The sequence below is a fragment of the Pristiophorus japonicus genome, chromosome 3 (genome assembly GCF_044704955.1).
Source record: "Pristiophorus japonicus isolate sPriJap1 chromosome 3, sPriJap1.hap1, whole genome shotgun sequence".
NCBI lineage: Eukaryota > Metazoa > Chordata > Chondrichthyes > Pristiophoridae > Pristiophorus > Pristiophorus japonicus.
The window spans coordinates 156,125,481-156,140,716 of NC_091979.1; positions in this window are offsets into that span (position 1 = coordinate 156,125,481).

Below are 15,236 nucleotides of genomic sequence, written 5' to 3' on the forward strand. Positions count from 1 at the left end.
ATACTCGGTTTATGGTTACTTTATAATCTCCACAGATTCTAATTGTCCCATCACTTTTAAGAACGGGGACAATGGGACTGGCCCAGTCATTGAATTCCACTGGCGATATGATGCCTTCGCGCTGAAGCCGATCTAGCTCGACTTCTCCCGCATCATGTAAGGGACCGCTCTGGCCTTGTGGTTAACGGGTCTCGCATCTGGGCTGAGGTGAATTGTCACCTTGGCTCCTGTGAAGCTGCCAATGCCAGGCTGGAACAGTGACGGAAACGTGTCTAAGACCTGCGCACACGTAGCTTTCTCCACCGACGATAATACTTTTACATCGCCCCATTTCCAGTTAAAATTCTGTAGCCAGCTTCTGCCAAGCAGCATGGGCCCGTTTCCAGGAACAATCCATAGTGGCAATTTATGCACAGAACCGTTATACAGCACCTGAACCATTGCACTTCCGAGGACCGGGATAATTTTTTTAGTGTAGGTGCGCAGCTTCGCATCGATCGGGCTCAGCTTGGGCCTGTGTGCCTTGTTTGCCCATAACTTTGAGCTTTCTGGCTCATGATCGATTGACTCGCATCCGTGTCCAGTTCCATCGGTACTGGTATGCCGTTCAGTTTAATGTTCATCATAATCGAGGGACACTTGGTAAAGGTGTGCACTTCATGCATGTGCACCCCATGTACCTCTTCCTCCTCGGTCATCTCTGCGCGATCCTCAGAATCTACGCTTGACCTCCCATACTCCGCTACATATCAAGTTGTAGTACATTTACACATTCGTTGGAGGTGCCCCATCATTGAGCAATTCTTGCAGACATATTGTTTGAACTTGCACAGGTTTGCTCGATGAGCCCCTCCACAGCGCCAACAGCTTGCTCATGGACTTGCATTCAGAGGTGCTGATCTCTTCGCATTAGTCCATTGTTGTGATGAGTGAATCATCTCAGGTCGAGCAGAGGTCACCTTCACCCAGCTGGGGGCACTTCTCCTGTCTGCCAACTAATTTAGCTTATTCACGGTGTTTGGCCCCGGGTGATTCCGAAGTTGTGAGTAGAGTAGCTTTGTTTCTTCCTCTCTGTCCATGTATGCCTGAACAATTAGTGTGGCTTTGGCTAGGTCCAAGTTTTCCTCCACTAGCAATTTGCAGAAAATCCCTTTGTGCCTGATTCCCAAAACAAAGTCATCTCTTAACATGTCTTCAAGAACTGTCCCGAATTTGCATGGCCCAGCAAGACGCCTTAGCTCTCAGCGATGAATGCTGCAATGTCTTATAGCCTACTCTGCACCGGTGGGTATAGAAACGGTACCTTGCCATGAGCGCACTGCATTTCAGCTTCAGGTGATTTTGAACTAGCTCGTACAGTTCTTCGTAACTTTTCTCAGCGGGTTTCGTCGGGGCCAGTAGTACCTTGATCAGTGCGTATGTCCGTGATCCGCAGACCATGAGGAGGACGGCCCTGCGTTTGCTGGCATTTGCGGCTCCCTCTAAGTCTTTCGCGACAAAGCATTGATCCAGCCGGTCAATGAAGTCATCCCAGTCTTCCTTGATACAATATCGCTCGATGTAGTCAACAGTGGCCATAGCTGCGTGTTAGTATCCTATTCTTGTCGCCAGTTGATATGTATGCTTATAACTAATAAATCACATGTGGCCCATGTTGGAGCTGATCACCTTGTGACCTTCAGGTTTAATGTAAACTCCAAAAGTGTGCACTGCAGGGGGAGCCTGCTTTATATAGGGAGGCAGCACAAAGTGCAGTAATGTGTGCCTCCCAGGCTTTCCCCATCTGTTGGCTATTACATGTAATTACATGGTACAATGCATGGTACAGAGTATGGCTGCAAATACATCACAGGGGTGGTGCCAGAGGACTGGAAAACTGCAAATGTTATATTCTTATTCAAAAAAGGGTGCAAGGACAAACCCAGCAAATATAGGCCAGTCAGTTTAACCTCGGTTGTGAGGAAGCTTTTAGAAATGCTAATCTGTGACAAAATTCACTTGGATAAGTGTAGATTGATTAAGGAAAGCCAACATGGATTTATTAAAGGCAAATCATTTTTTGAGAGGGTTGATGAGGGCAAAGCGGTTGATGTGGTGTACATGGACTTCCAAAAGACATTTGATAAAATGCCACATAATAGGTTTGCCAGAAAAGTTGAAGCCCAAAGGGACAGTGACAACATGGATACAAAATTGGCTAAGTGACAGGAAACAGAATAGTGGTAAATGGTTGTTTGTCGGACTGGAGGAAGGCATACAGTGGTGTTCCCCAGGGGTCGGTACTAGGACCACTGCTTTTCTTGATATATATTAATGACTTGGACTTAGGTGTACAGGGCACAATTTTAAAATTTGCAGATGACAGAAAACTTGGCGGTATAGTGAATATTGAGGAAGATAGTGATAGACTTCAAGAGGACATAGACAAGCTGGTGGAATGGGCAGACACATGTGGCAGATGAAATTTAATGCAGAAAAGTGCAAAGTGATACATTTTGTTCAGAAGAATGAGGAGAGGCAATATAAACTAAAGGATGCAATTCTAAAGGGGGTTCATGAACAGAGATCTGGGGATATATGTGCATAAATCTTTGAAGGTGGCAGGACGAGTTGAGAAAGCGGTTAAAAAAGCGTACGGAATCCTGGGCTTCAGATTTAAGGTGATTGACAAAAGAACCGAAGGCAACATGAGGAAAAACCTTTTTACGCAGCAAATGGTTAAGATCTTGAATGCACTGCCTGAAAGGGTGGTGGAGGCAGATTCAATCGTGCCTTTCAAAAGGGAATTGGATAATTACCTGAAGGAAAAAAATTTGCAGGGCTACGAGGAAAGGGTGGGGGAGTGGGACTAGCTGAAGTGCTCTTGCAGAGAGCTGGCTGTGTTCTTCTTATGTGCTGTAATCGTTCTAGAAACATAGAAACAAACATAGAAATTAGGTGCAGGAGCAGGCCATTCGGCCCTTCGAGCCTGCACCACCATTCAATAAGCTCATGGCTGATCATTCATCCTCAGCACCCCTTTCCTGCTTTCTCTCCATACCCCTTGATCCCTTTGGCCGTAAGGGCCATATCTAATGGACTGGCCTCAACAACTCTCTGCGGTAGAGAATTCCACAGGTTAACCACTCGCTGAGTGAAGAAGTTTCTCCTCATCTCGGTCCTCAATGGCTTACCCCTTATTCTTAGACTGTGACCCCTGGTTCTGGAACTCCCCAGCAATGGGAACATTCTTCCTGCATCTAACCTGTCCAATCCTGTCAGAATTTTATATGTTTCTATGAGATCCCCCCTCATTCTTCTTAACTCCAGTGGATACAAGCCCAGTTGATCCAGTCGCTCCTCATATGTCAGTCCTGCCATCCCGGGAATCAATCTGGTGAACCTTTGCTGTACTCCTTCAATAGCAAGAATGTCCTTCCTCAGATTAGGAGACCAAAACTGAACACAATATTCCAGGTGTGGTCTCACCAAGGCTCTGTACAACTGCAGTAAGACCTCCCTGCTCATATACGCAAATTCTCTAGCTATGAAGGCCAACATGCCATTTGCCTTCTTCACCGCCTGCTGTACCTGCATGCCAAACTCAATGACTGATGTACCATGACACCCAGGTCTCATTGCACCTTCCCTTTTCCTAATCTGTCACCATTCAGATAATATTCTGCCTTCATGTTTTTGCCACCAAAGTGGATAAACTTACATTAGGCACATTATACTGCATCTGCCATGCATTTGCCCACTCACCTAACCTGTCCAATTTACCCTGCAGCCTCTTAGCATCCTCCTCACAGCTCACACTGCCACCCAGCTTAGTGTTATCTGCAAACTTGGAGATATTGCATTCAATTCCTTCATCTAAATCATTAATGTATATTGTAAATAGCTGGGGTCCCAGCACTGAACCCTGCAGCACCCCATTGGTCACTGCCTGCCATTCTGAAAAGGACCCGTTTATTCCAACGCTCTGCTTCCTGTCTGCCAACTAGTTCTCTATCCACATCAGTACATTACCCCCAACACCATGTGCTTTAATTTTGCACACTAATCTCTTGTGTGGGACCCTGTCAAAAACCTTTTGAAAGTCCAAATACACCACATTCACTGGTTCTCCCTTGTCCACTCTACTAATTACATCCTCAAAAAATTCTAGGAGATTTGTCAAGCATGATTTCCTTTTCATAAATCCATGCTGACTAGGACCGATCCTGTCACTGCTTTCCAAATGCGCTGCTATTTAATCCTTAATAATTGATTCCAATATTTTCCCCACCATCAATGTCAGGCTAACTGGTCTATAATTCCCTGTTTTCTCTCTCCCTCCTTTTTTAAAAAGTGGTGTTACATTAGCTACCCTCCAATCCATAGGAGCTGATCCAGAGTGAATAGAATGTTGGAAAATGATCACCAATGCATCCACTATTTCTATGGCCACTTCCTTAAGTACTCTGGGATGCAATCTATCAGGCCCTGGGGATTTATCAGCCTTCAATCCCATCAATTTCCCTAACACCATTTCCTGACTAATAATGATTTCCTTCATTTCCTCCTTTTTGCTAGACCCTCGAACCCCTAGTATTTCCGGAAGGTTATTTGTGTCTTCCTTAGTGAAGACAGATCCAAAGTATTTGTTCAATTGGTCTGCCATTTCTTTGCTCCCCTTTATGACTTCACCTGATTCTGACTGCAAAGGGCCTACGTTGGTCTTCACTAATCTTTTTCTCTTCACATATCTATGAGAGTGCCCACACCACTATCCACATGTAAATTCTCGCACGCTTTTTCTGTGCAGAAAGCAGTTTGGGGCCTGCCAAGTAACTTATGACTATGTCCACTGAGCAACTGAACCTATAGTTTGCTGCTAACGCATTGTGGGGAGGGTTTGTGACATGGTCCAATGTATACCAAATGACACTGAAATCACTCGATTGGATTTTTTTTTTGACTGAACCTTTCAGCTCATTTGATCTCAGCATTTCAGAATACCAACTCTACATTTTCCAATTAAACATCCAGCTACTTGTCACTGTCCCAGCCTCCAATCTTCTTACGGGCAACCTATTCCAGATACTAGTCAGCCTCTGTGTGAAGATATATTCTTGGTCTGTGTCCCAAACTTGCCACTCAGAACTCTGGACCTGTGCCTCCTTGTTCTCTTGTCATGGCATATCTGGAAGTTTTAAAAATGAATGTAATGAAAGAGATCCAGGCAATGGAATGTTCTTTTTCGATTTCTTTGTTGCAATAATTTTGCTCAGCTTTCATAGTCTTGCCTGTTTTCTATGCTTTTCTTATTGAGAACAGCAGGTGAAGGCCAAGAACATTGGGGTTGATTTTAACTTCGGCACACCTGAACTCGAGTCCAATGGGCAGGGCAATCGGGGTGACCACCAGATGAAATATATGAAGTGTCCGAACCATTTTGATAGTCAGGCCTCAATAGTCTATGACGGATTGGCAGTGTGAGCTGTGAGGAGGATGCTATGAGGCTACAGAGTGACTTGGATAGGTTAGGTGAGTGGGCAAATGCGTGGCAGATGAAGTATAATGTGGATAAATGTGAGGTTATCCACTTTGGTGGTAAAAACAGAGAGACAGACTATTATCTGAATGGTGACAGATTAGGAAAAGGGAAGGTGCAACGAGACCTGGGTGTCATGGTACATCAGTCATTGAAGGTTGGCATGCAGGTACAGCAGGCGGTTAAGAAAGCAAATGGCATGTTGGCCTTCATAGCGAGGGGATTTGAGTACAGGGGCAGGGAGGTGTTGCTACAGTTGTACAGGGCCTTGGTGAGGCCACACCTGGAGTATTGTGTACAGTTTTGGTCTCCTAACTTGAGGAAGGACATACTTGCTGTTGAGGGAGTGCAGCGAAGATTCACCAGACTGATTCCCGGGATGGTGGGACTGACCTATCAAGAAAGACTGAATCAACTGGGCTTGTATTCACTGGAGTTCAGAAGAGTGAGAGGGGACCTCATAGAAACGTTTAAAATTCTGACGGGTTTGGACAGGTTGGATGCAGGAAGAATGTTCCCAATGTTGGGGAAGTCCAGAACCAGGGGTCACAGTCTAAGGATAAGGGGTAAGCCATTTAGGACCGAGATAAGGAGAAACTTCTTCACCCAGAGAGTGGTGAACCTGTGGAATTCTCTACCACAGGAAGTAGTTGAGGCCAATTCACTAAATATATTCAAAAGGGAGTTAGATGAAGTCCTTACTACTCGGGGGATCAAGGGGTATGGCGTGAAAGCAGGAAGTGGGTACTGAAATTTCATGTTCAGCCATGAACTCGTTGAATGGCGGTGCAGGCTAGAAGGGCTGAATGGCCTGCTCCTGCACCTATTTTCTATGTTTCTATGTTTCTATGGATGAGCTGCACATGAGTTTTCTGGAGTTAATGGTGGTTTGCCAATGTGGGGGGAGGTGGGGCTGTGGGTTTTCAGGCATGCCAAGTGTCAAAATAAATAGAGGCTGCATTTCAAAGCATCTTAAAGCGAGAATCTCTCTTTATGTCTGAACATTGTTGGTGAAACTGAAGGTCAATTATGACACAGACAAGGGCATCATGATTTTCAGACACTGCCCTGGAGATCTTGGTGGAGCAATTGAAAGCGTGCAAGGAGCTGCTCATATGCAGCAGCCAATTTGCATACAGCAAGGTCCTACAAACAGCAATGAGCTAATGACCAGAAAATGTTTTTTTTTGTGATGTTTGAGGGATAAATATTGGCAAGGACACCGGGGAGACCCCCCTGCTCTTTCTTGAATAGTACCATGGGATATTTTATGTTCACCCGAGAGGGAAGATGGGGCCTCGGTTTCATCCAAAAGATGGCACGGCGAACAGTGAAGCACACCCTCAGTACTGCACTATAGTGTCAGCCTAAATTATGTGCTCAAGTCTCTGGAGTGGGACTTGAACCCACATCCTTCTGACTCAGATTCTAACTCCCCTCCCTAGGCACTCTCTCAGGCTAAACCAGACTGTTCGCAATCTATTTTAGGCAGTGAATTTGCATTTCAGGAGGAAAAGGGAGAAAGGGTCAGTGGACCACTGACCATTGTACCAAAGAGAGAGAGAACATTAGCAACAGAGGGGAAGAGGTTGGAGGCTAGTATTAAGAGAGACTTTTGCTTGCATCCATAATTGTGGAAAAGGGGTGCAAGGAGAACCTCACCGCTATTCAAGGCCTAGGCTTTTAGAAATGTAAAAGTCGTTAAGGAGAGAGCTTCAACATTGGAGGTAATAATGCAAATTTCATTTGCCGTCAGTCAAGATGGCGAGGCCAATAATGTTGATAGATGAAAGATTAAGGGTGCAAGAATGTGAGCTGTTTGACTTAGAGAAATAAATAAACTGAAGGATTAGATTTCAGCAGGAGTTCTCCCGATCGGCCACTGTACTTCTGGCAGAAGATTCCTGGAAAATCCATGTGAAATGGCATGACATCATTCCAGTTGCACTGGATTGCCCACCACCGAGGGCTCCCTATAGAACACACCATGACTATTTAACGATGAGTCAATGAAGAAAATTGGGCTGGGTCTGGGTGGTGTAATATGGGCAGGCAGAAACTTGGCCCTTGGTTTGATTTCAAAAAGGAAGGATTCACTAAGTGAGAGGTTTATGTAATTGATAAAGATGTGTTGCTTTGCTTCTTTGCATTTCACTCCAGTTAAAAGAATTCTATTGAATCAGCTAGCTTCATAGTGGTATCTACTCAACCCTGATGGCCAAAAGAGCTTCCAATTTCTCTGCTGCTTATTTGAGGGAAGTGTCCTTTATCTGTAATGGGTTATTGCTGTGCTTGCCTTACTATATTAGCTTGTGAACTTTTCAGCATCCAGGGGGAAAAATATGCTCCTTAACGCCTCCCATCTACTGGCGCTGATGGGGCGTTAGACCAGCATTGCCAGGTGAGGCGAATCCCATGTCGCACGCCAAATTTTCCCCCACCACCCACAGAAATATAGAACATAGAAAATAGGTGCAGGAGTAGGCCATTCGGCCCTTCGTGCCTGCGCCACTATTCAATATGATCATGGCTGATCATGCAACTTCAGTACCCCATTCCTGCTTTCTCTCCATACCCCTTGATCCCTTTAGCCGTAAGAGCCACATCTAACTCCCTTTTGAATATGTCTAACGAACTGGCCTCAACAACTTTGTGGTAGAGAATTCCACAGGTTAACCACTCTCTGAGTGAAGAAGTTTCTCCTCATCTCGGTCCTAAATGGCTTACCCCTTATCCTTAGACTGTGACCCTTGGTTCTAGGCTTCCCCAACATCAGGAACATTCTTCCTGCATCTAATCTGTCCAATCCCATCAGAATTTTGTGTGTTTCTATGAGATCCCCTCTCATTCTTCTAAACTCCAGTGAATATAAGCCTAGTCGATCCAGTCTTTCTTCATATGTCAGTCCTGCCATCCCGGGAATCAGTCTAGTGAACCTTTGCTGCACTCCCTCAATAGCAAGAATGTCCTTCCTTCGATTAGGAGACCAAAACTGTACACAATATTCAAGGTGTGGCCTCACCAAGGCCCTGTACAACTGCAATAAGACCTCCTTGCTCATATACGCAAATCCTCTCGCTATGAAGGCCAACATGCCATTTACCTTCTTCACCGCCTACTGTACCTGCATGCCAACTTTCAATAACTGATGTACCATGACACCCAGGTCTTGTTGCACCTCCCCTTTTCCTAATCTGCTGCCATTCAGATAATATTCTGCCTTCATGTTTTTGCCACCAAAGTGGATAAACTCACATTTATCCACATTATACTACATCTGCCATGCATTTTCCCATTCACCTAACCTGTCCAAGTCACCCTGCAGCCTCTTAGTGTCCTCCTTACAGCTCACACTGTCTCCCAGCTTAGTGTCATCTGCAAACTTGGAGATATTACAATCAATTCCTTTGTCTAAATCATTAATGTATATTGTAAATAGCTGGGGTCCCAGCACTGAACCTTGCGGTACCCCACTAGTCACTGCCTGCCATTCTGAAAAGGACCATAGCATCGCCGGGAAAATCAACATCAGGTAGATCGTGGCATCCATAAGTGTGCAAAGTTCATTGACAGCCCGATTTGCAAAATTGATTCTCGCCACTTACCTCACCACCTGGAGTAAACACCAACAGGGAGAGCTAGCGTGCAGCACCAGGAAGCCGGCTCCAGTTATTTAAAGGGATCATCAGTGATCACTTGCAACTGTCAGGTTAGTGCAGTTTCAGTGTTTTTTTGTTAGTTTCACCCACTGCAATAGTTTAATTCAGTAATATGAAGGTTCTTTTTTACCAGGAGTCTTCTGGCAACTAAAAAGTAGCTACATTTATTCTTCAACGATTCAAACTGCTACACTTGTTAACATTAATGGGGCTGTACTGGCAGTCAACCTCACCCTCCAGGTTCTATGGCAGAGGGAACGGAGGCAGCAAGAAAGGCAGGAACATGTGCAAAGAGGGAGGAGAAGGGCCATCAGGGCTCACTCTTCGAGTGTATTCCGAGAGCACTTTTCCTACCTTCAATTAAATGAGGAGCAGTGTATTAGAAGGAGGTGGTCATAGAACTCTGCCACCTCCTACAACCAAACCTCCAGCCTTAGACCAGGGCAACCACAGTACTCGCAGTGGCAGTCAAGGTCACCGTGGCCCTCAATTTCTTCGCCATCAGATCCTTCCAGTCTGCAACAGCAGATATAGCTAATATCTTACAGTTCGCCATCCAATGCTGCATCCAGGAGGTCACAGATTCTCTACAGCAGCAGAGACTATATTGGCTTCCCGATCACCAGAGAGAAGCAGGACGAGAGTGCATGAGGCTTTACCTGGATAGTGGGCTTCCCCATGTTGCAGGGTGCCATCGACTGCACCCACATGGCTTTGCGGGCACTGTATAACAATCCTGAGATCTTCCGTAGCCACAAAGGCTACAAATCACTTAATGTACAATTGCTGTGCGACCACAGATAGCGAATCCTTAATGTCAATGCCCGCTATCCTGGCAGCAGGCACAATGCCCTCATCCTGTGCTAGTGGTGTGCCAGCACTCTTCCAGCCACCACATCAAGCTCGAGGGTGGCTGCTCAGAGACAAGGGCTATCCACTCTCCGCCTGACTCAGGACTCCCCTCCACATGCCAGCACTTGTGCCCAGCACTCAATTTAATGACAGCCATGCCACCACCAGGAACATCATCGAGCAGACCATCTGCTGCCTTGACCACTCAGGAGGAGCTCTCCAATATTCACCAGAGCGGGTGTCTGCTGCATGCTCCACAACTTGGCCATCATGAGGGCGCAGCCCTTGTCAGCAGGAGGACAAGGCAGAGGAGGATGAGAATGAGGAAGTGGAAAAGGAGGGAGGGCAGAGGCAGCGAGACAATTGGCTTTCTAGATGGGCTGTTAGTAACCAGCTCATCAGACTCCAACTCACATGAATGAAATCCCAGATCTCTGCAGCTCACCACATCCCCATCATACAATCACTGTCTCAAGGCATGTCACAGCATCTTCCTGGGTGCAAAGGTGAAATGAGAGAGAACACAAAATATTCCAAACACCATTAATAAAGATATCCATAATCATAGCACACATATTACATGAATTCTAATAACTAATGACCTTTGTGCCTGACATAGTTGAATAGCTGGCTGAATTCCAGGATATAGTCGACGTATTCCCCGAGACACATGAAAGCATGGGCCTTACGCTTAACATCCATAAGACAAAGGTCCTCCACCGCACAGCACTGCCCCCCAGTTATCAAGATTCACTGAGCGGCCCTCGTCAACGTGGGCCACTTTCCATGCCACGGGAGCCTCTTGTCAACAAAGGCAGACATTGATGCAGAGATTCAACATCGCCTCCAGTGCGCCAGTGCAGCCTTTGGCCGCCTGAGAAAAAGAATATTCGAAGACCAGGCCCTCAAACTTACCACCAAGCTCATGGTCTACAGGGCTGTAGTAATACCCGCCCTCTTGTATGGATCAGAGGCATGGACGGCTTACAGAAGACACATCAAGTCGCTGGAGAAATATCACCGATGTCTCCGCAAGATCCTGCAAATCCCCTGGGAAATCAGATGCACCAACATCAGTGTCCCTGCCCAGGCTAACATCTCCAGCATTGAAGCACTAACCAGACTCAATCAGCTTCGCTGAGCAGGCCACTTAGTTCACATGTCAGACACAAGACTCACTTAGCAACTGCTCTATGCAGAGCTCCTTCAAAGGTGGGCAGCGGAAACATTACAAGAACACCCTCAAAGCCTCCCTGGTGAAGTGCGACATCATCACTGACGCCTGGGAGACCCTGGCTGAAGACCATCCTAGGTCGAGAAAGTGCATCCGGGAGAGCGTTGAGCTCTTCGAATCTCAACACTGTGAGCGTGAAGAGGTCAAGCGCAGGCAGCGGAAAGAGCATGTGGTAAATCAGTGCCACCCCCCACTTCCCCCGATAAATATCTGTCCCACCTGTGACAGGGTCTGTGGCTCTCATGTTGGACTGTTCAGCCACCAAAGAACTCACTTTAGGAGTGGAAGCAAGTCTTCCTCGATTCCAAGAGACTGCCTATGATGAGCTATCATTGTGAGCAAGGTGAGTGTTGCTGGGTAGAGATTATTGGTGAGTGAGTGCTGGGGATGTGGTGCTTTGGGCAGTGTGTGAAGATTGTGGGAGAGATGGTGGTATACAGCATTTGTTGAAGCATTCACTCACCCTGACCACCCAAGTGAAGTTGTTACATTTCTTACTGCTCCATGTGGGTCTGGGGACCACAGTGCTGCCCAAGACATGCTGCACTACCTCCCTCCACATGGTGTGGAAAACTTGTGGCAAGGATCCCCTCCCCTCCATAGCAAAAACCAATGCTTCATCAGAGAATCTGCAGGCTCTCTCCGCGGGGGCGGGCCTGCCATGAGCACACCTGGTCCCATTTTTCTGCTTACTACACAGCCAGCAATGCTGAGAATGAGGTGCTGCAGCATTAATGAACCTCCCCTTTAAGTAGTGAAAAAAGCCTGTGGCAATGATGAGTTGCAAATAGACCGCACCTGATATTGGTCCACCCTTTGAGTGTTACTCCAATGATCTTGGGTTTTAAGACTTGATTTAGGACTCCAATCATTTTATTGAGTAGTGAGCATGAATTTTCCATGCAGTCTAAAGCATTAGCGCCTGACGCTAATTCTCCAATCTTTTGACTGACACCACCCATGCCTTGGCTATAACAAATTTCAACCCCTAGTTTTAGAAGTACAGTAGCAAATCTACATGCTACTGCTATAAGCATTGGATATTTGAAATCCAGTAACGTTATGCACAGAATAAAAATGCCAGTGCAGTAATATGAAAGTTATATATAAAAAAGGTTTTATCAGTGCCACACCACACCTGTGGACATATCTCCATTTCCCTGAGTGAGTTTCTGTTGCGATACAATTCTAAAAAAATTGCATTGCAAAGCTCCCTCCAGCAGAAATGAAGCAGTGTAAAAGTTTGGGCTAACTTTCACTGTCTGGACTCGCAGTGAAGAAGCATCTGGGGGATATTGGTGTGCGTGGAACAGTGTCTTCAGGATACGGGGGGAGAAACGGGCGAGGGGGAAAATATTTACAACCCTTGCCAATGGCTTACATACAACTGATTTACTAATCGAAGGAGATAACAGAGAGGGCTAAAATTAGTTGCAGAAGAGTTAATACCACACCCATAGGACACAGAAGTGTGAAAGTAAAAGCAAGCAGCTTATAGCCAGAGTGTCGGACTCATCAATAGAATTTCTAAGTTGTTGTAGGATTAAACTGCAGCAGAAATACCAAATAGAACTCGAACAGAACAAGGTGGACAAGTTTCTTTAAAAAAGAATGTCCTTGTTTATGGAAGGGTAAAGATTGAAGGTAGATATGAAACCACAAGATGGTTACACACATCATAAAGCCAGTTAATTATTATAAGCTTCGGGAAGTAGTGTTAACCTTGCTTTAATCCAGGATGTGCCCTGTGCATCTATTAATGAGTTCAAGGGATAATCTATTTAGTAGGTTACTATAGTATATCATTTTACAGTGAAGGAATATGTAGTAGAATTCCATTAAATAATCCTGAACATTTATGGATTTAGAATCATAGAATCATGGACTGGTTACAGCACAGAAGGAGGCCATTCGGCCCGTCGACCCCATGCGGCTCCCTGCAAGAGCACTTCAGCTAGTCCTACTCCCTGCCCTTTCCCCGTTGATCTGCATTTTTTTTCCCCTTCAGGTACTTATCCAATTCCCTTTTGAAAGCCATGATGGAGTCTGCCTCCACTACCCTTTCAGGCTGTGCATTCCAGTTACTAATCACTCACTGTGGTTTTTCCTCAAGTCGCCTTTGGTTCTTTTGCCAATCACCTTGATACTGTGTCCTCTGATTCTCGACCTTCCACTAATGTGAATAGTTTCTGCCTATCTATTCTGGCTAGACCACTCATGATTTTGAACACCTCTATTAAATCTCCTCTCAACCATCTCTGCTCGAAGGAGAACAACCCCAGCTTCTCAAGTCTATCTGCATAACTGAAGCCCCTCATCCCTGGAATCATTATCATAAATCTTTTCTGCACCTTCTCTAAGACCTTCACATCGTTCCTAAAGTAAATTAGACACAATACTCCAGTTGAGGCCGAACCAGTGTTTTATAAAGGTTCATCATAACTTCCTTGCTTTTGTACTCCATGCCTCTATTTATGAAGCCTAGGATCCCATACGCTTTTTTAACTGCTTTCTCAACCTGCCCTGCCACCTTCAATGATTTGTGCACACATACCCTAGGTCTCTCTGTTCATGCACCCCTTTAGAATTGTACCCTTTCATTTATATTACCTCTCTTCATTCTTCTTACCAAAATGTATCACTTCGCACTTTTCTGCGTTAAATTTCATCTGCCACGTGTCTCCCCATTTCACCAGCCTGTCCATGTCCTCTTAAAGTCTATCACGATCCTCCTCACTGTTCACTATATTTCCAAGTTTTGTGTCATCTGCAAATTATAAAATTGTGCCCTGTACACCCATGTCCGAGTCATTAATATATATGAAGAAAAGCAGTGGTCCTAGTACCGACTCCTGGGGAACACCACTGTACCTTCCTCCAGTCCAAAAAAACAACCGTTCACCACTACTCTCTGTTTCTTGTCACTTAGCCAATTTTGTATCCATGCTGCCACTGTCCCTTTTATTTCATGGGCTTCAACTTTGTCGACAAGCCTATTATGTGGCAGTTTATCAAATGCCTTTTCGAGGTCCATATACAGCACATCAACCCAATTGCCCTCATTAACCCTCTCTATCACCTCATCAAAAAACTCAATCAAGTTAATTAAACACGATTTTCCTTTAACAAATCCGTGCTGACTTTCATTAATTAATCCACACTTGTCCAAGTGACTATTGACTACGTCCCTGATTATCATTTCCAAAAGCTTCCCCACTACCAAGGTTAAACTGACTGGCCTGTAGTTGTTGGGTTTTGTAATATAGAGCTGCCCCTAATGGACTATTGCTCCACCTAGTGGACTATTGTGGTAATGCAACAAATGATGTATATAATAAAACGATCATATGACAAGTTCCTGCAGAGCCATCTTGTGCATGTGTGTTTGTGATGTTGTAAAGAAGATATCACAGGTTTATCCTTACACTCTTTTTTGAACAAGGGTGTAACATTTGCAATTCTCCAGTCCTGTGGCAGCATCCCCTCATTATACTTCAGTGGTCAGGTTAGGACCAGTCCTGCTGAGAGTAGAGTAGGATTGATAGGCCTGATTATATACTGTTAACTCTACATTACTCACAGGGCAGAAACATAGAGCTCGGTGCATACATGCTGAAACCTGTGTACAGACCTCCACTCACTGACATCCAAATCCCCCTGAAAATACTGAAGTTTTATTCGAGATTAACTTTATTCACACATTCTTGTCATTTTTTTTAAATCTGGGCAATCCTGTCTTCCAGTACTGTGCAGATTATGATTATCACTGATTAGACGAGGAGACCAACCAATGATGAATTATGCGAATAGCCAGATGAAATTCAATGTAAAAACACAAACTGTGTGCAAGTAATCAAATTGTTCTGATATATTCCCCTCCCCCCCCCCCACATCTACACACTATATTCACATGGAAAATGATAAAATGGAGCAAAGAGACATTCATTGCATTGTTATATCATTAAGAAGGTTG